The sequence below is a fragment of the Ovis aries genome, chromosome 1 (assembly GCF_016772045.2).
Source record: "Ovis aries strain OAR_USU_Benz2616 breed Rambouillet chromosome 1, ARS-UI_Ramb_v3.0, whole genome shotgun sequence".
NCBI classification, from domain to species: domain Eukaryota; kingdom Metazoa; phylum Chordata; class Mammalia; order Artiodactyla; family Bovidae; genus Ovis; species Ovis aries.
Genome location: NC_056054.1, coordinates 262964672 through 262972573, shown reverse-complemented (window position 1 = coordinate 262972573; position 7902 = coordinate 262964672). Strand labels below are relative to the sequence as shown.

Sequence of the window (7902 nt, the reverse complement as noted above, 5' to 3'; positions counted from 1 at the left end):
CCTTATCCCTGGGGCGTGACTAGGCCTCAGCAGCCTCCAGATGTAACTGGGTCTCCTGGTCTTGCCAGGTGACGCTAGTAGTAAAGAATCCACCTGCCAACGTGGAAGATGTAGGAGATGCAGGTTCAGTCCCTCAGTCAGGAAGATCCCCTGGAGAAGGAAATGGCAAGCCACTCCAGTGTTCTTGCCCAGGAAATCCCATGGACAGAAGAGCATTCTGGGCTACAGTCCACAGGGTTGCAAAGAGTAGGACACAACTGAGCATGCACACACACACACACACACACACACACACACACACACACACACAGGCCCTCACAGCATCTGTAAGAATTCTAACCCCTTAGAGACAGGGAAAGAGAGCCTCTTTGAGTGTGAAGATCCCAGCTGTGCCTGGTCTGGCTGCTGTTTTGAAATAAGTCATCTGGTTTGACCACAGATACCTTCCATCAGTCAGCAGCAATTACTGGGTGTCTTCCGGGCTCATGGCTCTGGCCCTGCCCTCATTAGTAGCCACTCTACTTGCAGCTGGGCCAGAGTCCCGCTGTCGCCTGGGGCGAGTCCCTGCACCATGGCCATGGGAAACTTGGCCCCCTGTGCTGACCTTCTGGGATGCCTTTGGGGGTCTCTTTCACACACACCCCACCATCCTGACTGGCATCTGCCTGGAGACAGACAGTGGGCACTGAGGGCCTGGGCCACTCCCAGGGCTGATCCCACCCAGGTCTTACCCTTCCTTCACCCCACTTCTTTTTCCAAACTGTGAAGCTCCAACTGACTTCCAAAGTCACTCATTTTACAGAGAAAAACACATGGAAATGCTAACATGGATTAAGATCATGCAAAAGCCAAGAAAACAAGGAAAGGAAAAAGTTGTTCAGTTTCTCCATCAGCAGCTCCCCATACTCACTGCTGCGTGGCACAGCTGCCTGGGTCCCCAAGGGCTTCCTCTGTGGGGCAAGTGGGCTGCTGATGCATGAGTTTCTGGGGGCTTTCATTTCCATCATGAATTGAAAGTGGTAAACATGGGAACCAGAAGGACACCCCACTCTTCAGAGTTCACCAGCCCCATGTAACTCAGTGATTTTCAGACCACATGGGGCAGCAGAAAAGAAGGTGGAATTTCTAGTTACCAAGTGTGTGCTCATGTACTTTTTTAAACCTCTTTGTACCAAAGATTCTTCATTTGATCTCAGTTCATGGAAAACTTTAGGATTCAGTTCAGCTGAGTATAGCAAAGATCTGGCGACAGTGTCTTAAAGGCACAAAGGTTTAATTCTCTGACGTAAAAGAAGTCTAAAGCAAACACTACAGGGCAGATAAAACAGTTTCATGAAGTCAATGGACCCCAATGTTGCTTCTGTTTTTCTGTTCTGCCATATGCGGTTTCTCAGAGTCAACTTATGGAACAGATGGCTGCTGGACCTCCAGTCATGGCATCCACATTCCAGGCAGTGGAAAGAAAGAAGCAGGGGGATGTGAGAGAAGTGCCTCCTCCCTTTGGAGGAGACTGAACAGAATTCCCACATTTTCACGGACATTTCTTTGGCAGAACATCATATGAGGGCCAAGAGGCTGGAAAAAGCTGAGCACACCCACACCTCAAATGAAACTGGTATTCTGTTGCTCTGAAGGAAGGGGAAGGTGGATGCAGGAGTGGGTACCGGCAACCTCTCACAGATGTCCAAAAGATATGAAGGTGATGCTCACTACCGGTCTTCTCCTTCCGTCCACAGTTAACACGTGACGAGGATCAAAGTTGCACATTATGATGCCACAGTCTTCCTATTAAGGTGTACGGAAACGAAAGAGGTAGTCTTTCAGTCTTGCCCCAACCCTGGTCCTAGAGCTTGCAGCATCCGTGGAACCCTTAATTGATGTCAGACACTGCTTCTGAGTGTCTATCCCCAGCCTGTTAGTCAGCTGTGGCTGCTGACTAATACCGCAGAACTGCATCGACAAGAGGACCTCATTCTCTCACAGCTCTGGAGGCTGGAAATCCTAGATCGAGGTACCAGCCAGGGTGGCTCCTCTGAGACCCATCTCGTCAACGTGTATGGTCATCCTCTCCCAGGGTCCTTAGCTGGTGATCCCTTACGTGCCACTGTGTGCTGACCTCCTCTTCTTAGAAGGACACCAATCAGATTGGACCTAATTTCAGCTTAATCATCTCTTCAAAGACTTTATTTCCAATAAGGTCATGTTCTGGGATACTAGGGGTGAAGATTTTCAATATATAAATTATCTGGGGACACAATTCAGCCCATAACACCTCTCGAAGCAGGACTCATGTCCCCATTCTCTATTTAAGACCCTGCTAGTAATTTAATGGAACTACTCTTCAATATTTCTCAGAATGTTTCTCCCACTCCTCTGTATTCCGCCAGAGCAGAGGGTCATTAATATCTAGGTTAGATGACTGGTTCCTGGAAGCCATAATAAACAGAGCTTCAGTGGCTCAAAGGGCCGAGTTTTTGGTGTTTCTGGGGGGAAAAACTAACTAATTTTAGGGACACTGTCATTTTTCTAGTTAAGTGCAGGAACTCTCATTTTGGACCATTTAGGCTAAAATAAGTTCACCACTAATCTTGAGTTTCTTGAGCCCTCTTAAGCCTCTCAGATCAGTCCCAGCCACAGGTCTGCTTCGGTGTGACTGCATCCTGATGGCTTTTTTTTTAAAGCAAGCCCCCCCCCCCCAGTGGACTCTAGGTTTATGGGAATCGGGACATGGCTCAACTGTGCAGGCCCAGGAGGCCTGAAGTCAAAGGTGAGCCGCAGAGTCATGCTGCTGTGCTATGCATCACAAATGCTGGGGAGGGCGTGGACGGCCGCCATACTGCAGAGTTAAGGGAGAATGTCCCAGACTCCACAACTCTGGGGCTGAGGGCACCAACACCAGGATCTGCAAAGACATTCAGAGCTGGGGAAGGAAAAGCCAAGGGCAGGACCAGGCCAGTCCAGTACCGGACACCAGGCGCCATGGCCTCTTCCGGCAAGTTCACCCTCCCATGGGAGGCCTGGCTTTACCCTGACACCGAGGCTTCATCACAGGATAAGCCAAGACTCCTCTTGCAGGCTGGAGAGGCTCTCTGCAGCCTTCTCGCCCTTGGAGAAAGAGCCCTGGAGTCAAGGTCTGAGTTCTGGTCTTGATGCTGCCCCCAGGCTGGACTGCTTAGCTCTCCATCCAAAAAGGTGAGCCAGTGGAACTAGAGACCTCCAGGCTCCCATCCATCTCCAATGTCTTTCAACTTTTTCTCAGGAACCAAGAGGAACTGGTTTGTGAACCAGCCTTGTGGGGTGCAACTACGCCCTGCTAATCTAGGAGTCCAAACCTGCCTTGCCCACAGGGGAAATGGAGACATGCACTCTGTCAAGGCTCAGCTGGACTCAGGTCACCGTCTGTCTCCCAGGGCCGCCTGCAAACCACTCTTTATCGATTACGAGCTATGAGGCCAGCTCTCTGCCTCTGAGGATGCAGAACCCATGGATTCTGAGGGGCAACTGTGAGACTCGAGTTGGATTTGGGCATCCGAGGAAGGCCCTGAGATGAATCCCGGAGGTTACCCAGGGACGCCTGTATTAGAGTGTGTGTGCGCCTGCTCAGCCATGTCTGCCTCTTTGTGACTCCATGGACTGTGGCCTGCCAGTCTCCTCTGTCCATGGAATTTTTTTCCAGGCAAGAATACTGCAATGGGTTGCCATTCCCTTCTCCAGGGTGTCTTCCCAACCCAGGGATTGAACCCAAATCTCCTGTGTCTCCTGCATAGGCAGGTGGATATTTTTTAACCACTGAGCCATCTGGGAAGCCCCCTGTATTAGAAACAAACTCATTTCTTTCCTCTTCTTAAAACAGATAAACATTCATAGATGATTAAAAAAAAAACCTTCCTTTCTCTCACTTTGAAAGAGACTAAGTCATACGCATGTCCTGCACTTTCTGGTGATTAAAGAACAGCTTGACCCAATAAATGGAAATTTTAAGGCACTTACAGGGCCTGGAAAGAAGTGCAGAAGCCAATTTGAGCATAGAATAAAAATACCATCTGGGTTTTGGTGACAATGAGTAACACTGTTGGCTCTTCTGAGCTCAGACAATTATAATATGAAAAAGAATTTTTTTAAGCCTGCACAGTTAAAATGGTAAAAAGATGGTTCATGGTGAAAAAAAGACAAAAATAATTCCTGTATTTGTGTGCTGCACACCCTGGTACCAAGCACATTCATCGTGTCTGGAAAAAGAGGCAGAGGATGGAGAATGTCATCAGGGACACCTTCAGCCTCAGTGAGTGTGAGATGGTGTCACCGTCTGTCCAGAGTTTAAGGTTGCCCCATACACCCAGGAACAGAGAAGGCAAGGGTAGGTGTGGAAACGAGGAAGTTGATAAGCTAGGACTACGAGCCCTCTCTCAAAATATTTAGACTCAACTGAAGCCTGCGCGCATCAGTGGGGGACGCCCTCATCTCCTTGTCTTGCCGGAAGACTTTGTTCTGGACTTGAATCAGGACTAGACATCACTGCCCCCCATTTTGCATCTTAGTCCGGACAGCCTGAGTGCTCAGGCTGCCCACCTTCCCCTGGTTCTAGGACCACTATGCCCCTCAGTTCATACCTAGACCAGCCCAGGAAGCACAAAGATTTCTCTCTTTAAGGCTAAAAGGCACAGCCATGTCTGTGCGCAGGGAGGGGATGCCCTCCCTGAAGTTGGGGAGCAGAGATGAGCGGGAAGGAGGGAGACACAGGGCTCTGAGTTCCCCATGGCCCGTGAGCAGGAGGATGAGGCAATCGATCCTGGCAGTGAGGTGACAGCTATCACAGCTCACGTGGACGGAGCCTTTACATGTGTCAGGCTCAGTCCTGAGTGTCTTCACGTGTGCTTCCATCTGAAAAGGATCGCCCAGCAGTTAGGCTCTTTCCTATATGGAAAACCACAGAACCCTTGACCTTAACATACGATCTGGACACCATCCTGCCTCCTCTGATCCCCAACCCCGTGACACACACATACACTCACACACACACACTCACACACAACATTCACACATGACACACATACACACAGACTCATACACACACTCATACACACACACACAATACACACAGTCATACACACACATACTCATACACGCACACACACATTTACACATGACACACACACATACACACACAGAGACTCATACACACACACTCATATACACACACGATACACACAGTCACACACACACATACTCATACACACATGACACATACTCTCACACACGGCACACACATATACACACATACACATACATTCATACACACACGACACAGTCACACACACACATACTCATACACGCACACACACATGACACACACAACACACACTCAAACAGACACACACACTTGCTGTCCTAATACAAGTGTGTCCTAATGCCTTGCCTTGCATTCTTGAACCAACTTTAATCAGCCTGTCACCTCCACTACTGCCCCCAAGTAAATCTCAAGGTCACAGTGATGACCTCGTTGCTCAATGCAACTTTTTGTTAAAAAAATGTTTATAACAGTTTTAAAGGTTCCTTTCCAGTGTGGCCCCTAATGTAAACTATGGACCTTGGATGATAATGGTGTGTCAATGCAGGCTCATTGGTGGTGACAAATATACCATCTGGGAGCGGGGGTGCCAATAGTGGAGGAAGGTGTGCCTAAGTAGAGAAAGGGGGTTTATGGGAAATCTCTCAATATTGCTGTGAACTTAAACCCATTCCAGAAAAATCGTGTCTTCTTTTATTTTTAATTTTTATTTTAGTTGTCCATGCTGCATGGCTTGCAGGATCTTAGTTCCCCAACCGGCCAGGAATTGAACCTGGGCCCTCAGCAATGAAAGTGCAGAGTCCTAACCACTAGACCACCAGGGAATCCCCCAGATGTCTTTAAAATTTTTAAGAAGTAGCAGCTGCTGAGACTGTATGACACCAAGTAACAAAGCGCAGAGCCCACCTTCAGGCAACCCCAGACAGACGGTGGTCCAGACTGTGTTCTCTGGAGGCCCTGCAGCCGCAGATCAGCTTCTCAGAGGCCCAGGTTGTTGTTGTTCAGTTGGTCTGTCGTGTCCGAATCTTTCCAACCCCACAGACACACAAGGCTTCCCTGTCCTTCACCATCTCCTGAGCTTGCTCAAACTCAAGTCCATTGAGTCGGTGATGCCATCCACCCATCTCATCCTCTGTCATCCCCTTCTCCTCCTGCCCTCAATCTTTCCCAACCCAGGAATCCCCTACAAGCTCCATCTCAGGCCTCCTCTAGCACAGGGCCCATGGGACAAAGCTGTGGTTGGGGAGATGCTGTGTGGATGGGAACCTGGAAATGCCCGTGTGAGTGGGAGCTGTATGAGAACAAAGGTCAGATGCTGCCATGTCACAACTTTCACATCCAGGAAAGGCGCTGCTGGCTCCAGGCCCCAGATGCAGGCGTCTGGAGAAAGCTGGTCCAGAGGCCACAACAGAGATCTGGAGGCAGGACTGAGACTGGCTTCTGCCCAGACCCACACCCTGGATTCAGTTTGTTCAAGCCCAGCTGTAGGGAGAAGGGGCCGACTAGCCCCAGCACAGCATCTCCTGACCTGACCCTGCCTCCCAAAGAAAAATCCAGGAAGTGGCAGGAACAGTGTCTGGGCCAGGATGAGGGGGCAGACCCACAACCTGAGCTCCTCCCAGAACAGGCCCAAGGCTCCCAGGCTGACCTTCAGGGCCCTCTGCCCTGCCCTCCCACAAGACGTGCCAGGGACCCATGGGATGCAGTTCTTCCCGTGTATGGTGGGCCTGGGGCAGGTGGAAGTGTGCAGAGGGGCGGGGGAGAAGTAGGGGGCAAACCCAGGAGTGGGGAGGCGGGAGGCACAATCACAACCATCTCGCTTTTCCCTTTTCTGAGGTTCAGGGTCCAACGTGGGCTCCCAACAGATGCAGTTTTCCCACTAATGTTTTATTTCAAGGTGTACAAACATCATAGCATTGGTTTTGATGCTTCACTTCAAAAATATTCACCAAAACAAGTGATCTCACCATCCACGTATACTCATATAGAAATATCCAAAGAGAACAAGTCTTCATAAAGCAGTGCTTGCCAAAAATATCGTTTCCTAATACCCTTGCTTATGGAAAAATTAAGTGTCTATACTAAAGTTTCAGCAAGGAGTCGGAAGAAGGATCCTTGCATGATGGAGGCTAGAACAGTCCCAGAAAGCCTCCCTACATCTTATGTTTAAATAGATAAGGCAGCTCAGGCCCCAGACCTAAAATCTAAGGAATTCCCTGGTGGTCCAGTGGCTCAGACTCCACGCTTCCAATGCAGGTCACCAGGATTCCATCCCCGGTCAGGGAACTAGGTCCCCCATGATACAACTAAGACTCAGCATAGCCAAATAAACAAATAAATATTTAAACAAACAAACAAAAAACCTAAAACCCAGAAACGAAAAGATTCCTGAGGTTTTTGCTCTGAAACTCTGTCTTCCTCTGGGTTTCTCCGGGGCATGTAGTACAGGGGAAGAAAGTTTTTCCTACTGCTCATTCAGGTTCTTTGGCTGGTCTGATCATTAAATCCATTAATGCACAGGAAAAGAGGCAAACGAAATGACTTACGTACAGAAGCCCCAGAAAGACACAAAGACTCAAAAGGCAACCAGGTAACTGAAGCTTGTAGAACATCCTGAGCTAAGGCAAGTGGTGGGGAGGCCAGGGGGAGAGGGACCCTTCGCATGAAGGCAGAGGAGATGCTTGGAAAACAGGAGCTGCCCTATTAGGCAGGTAAGCTTTAAGAAAAAAGTTTCCTTGGTGAGTGCTCTCTTTCTGGTATAAGCTCCCTCTCCAATGTAAGCAGGCAGAGGAGGAGGTACAGAGTCTTTTCTGAATCTGCTGGGGGCTGATTGC

The 7902-nt window shown here is 49.3% G+C and overlaps 1 non-coding gene across 1 annotated transcript; it reads right to left on the bottom strand.

Moving 5' to 3' along the window:
* Positions 1–5815: 5815 nt before the first annotated feature.
* Positions 5816–5892, bottom strand: TRNAE-UUC (transfer RNA glutamic acid (anticodon UUC)). The gene has a single exon. It is a non-coding gene; the product is annotated as a tRNA-Glu (tRNA).
* Between the last annotated feature and the right edge of the window lie 2010 nt (positions 5893–7902).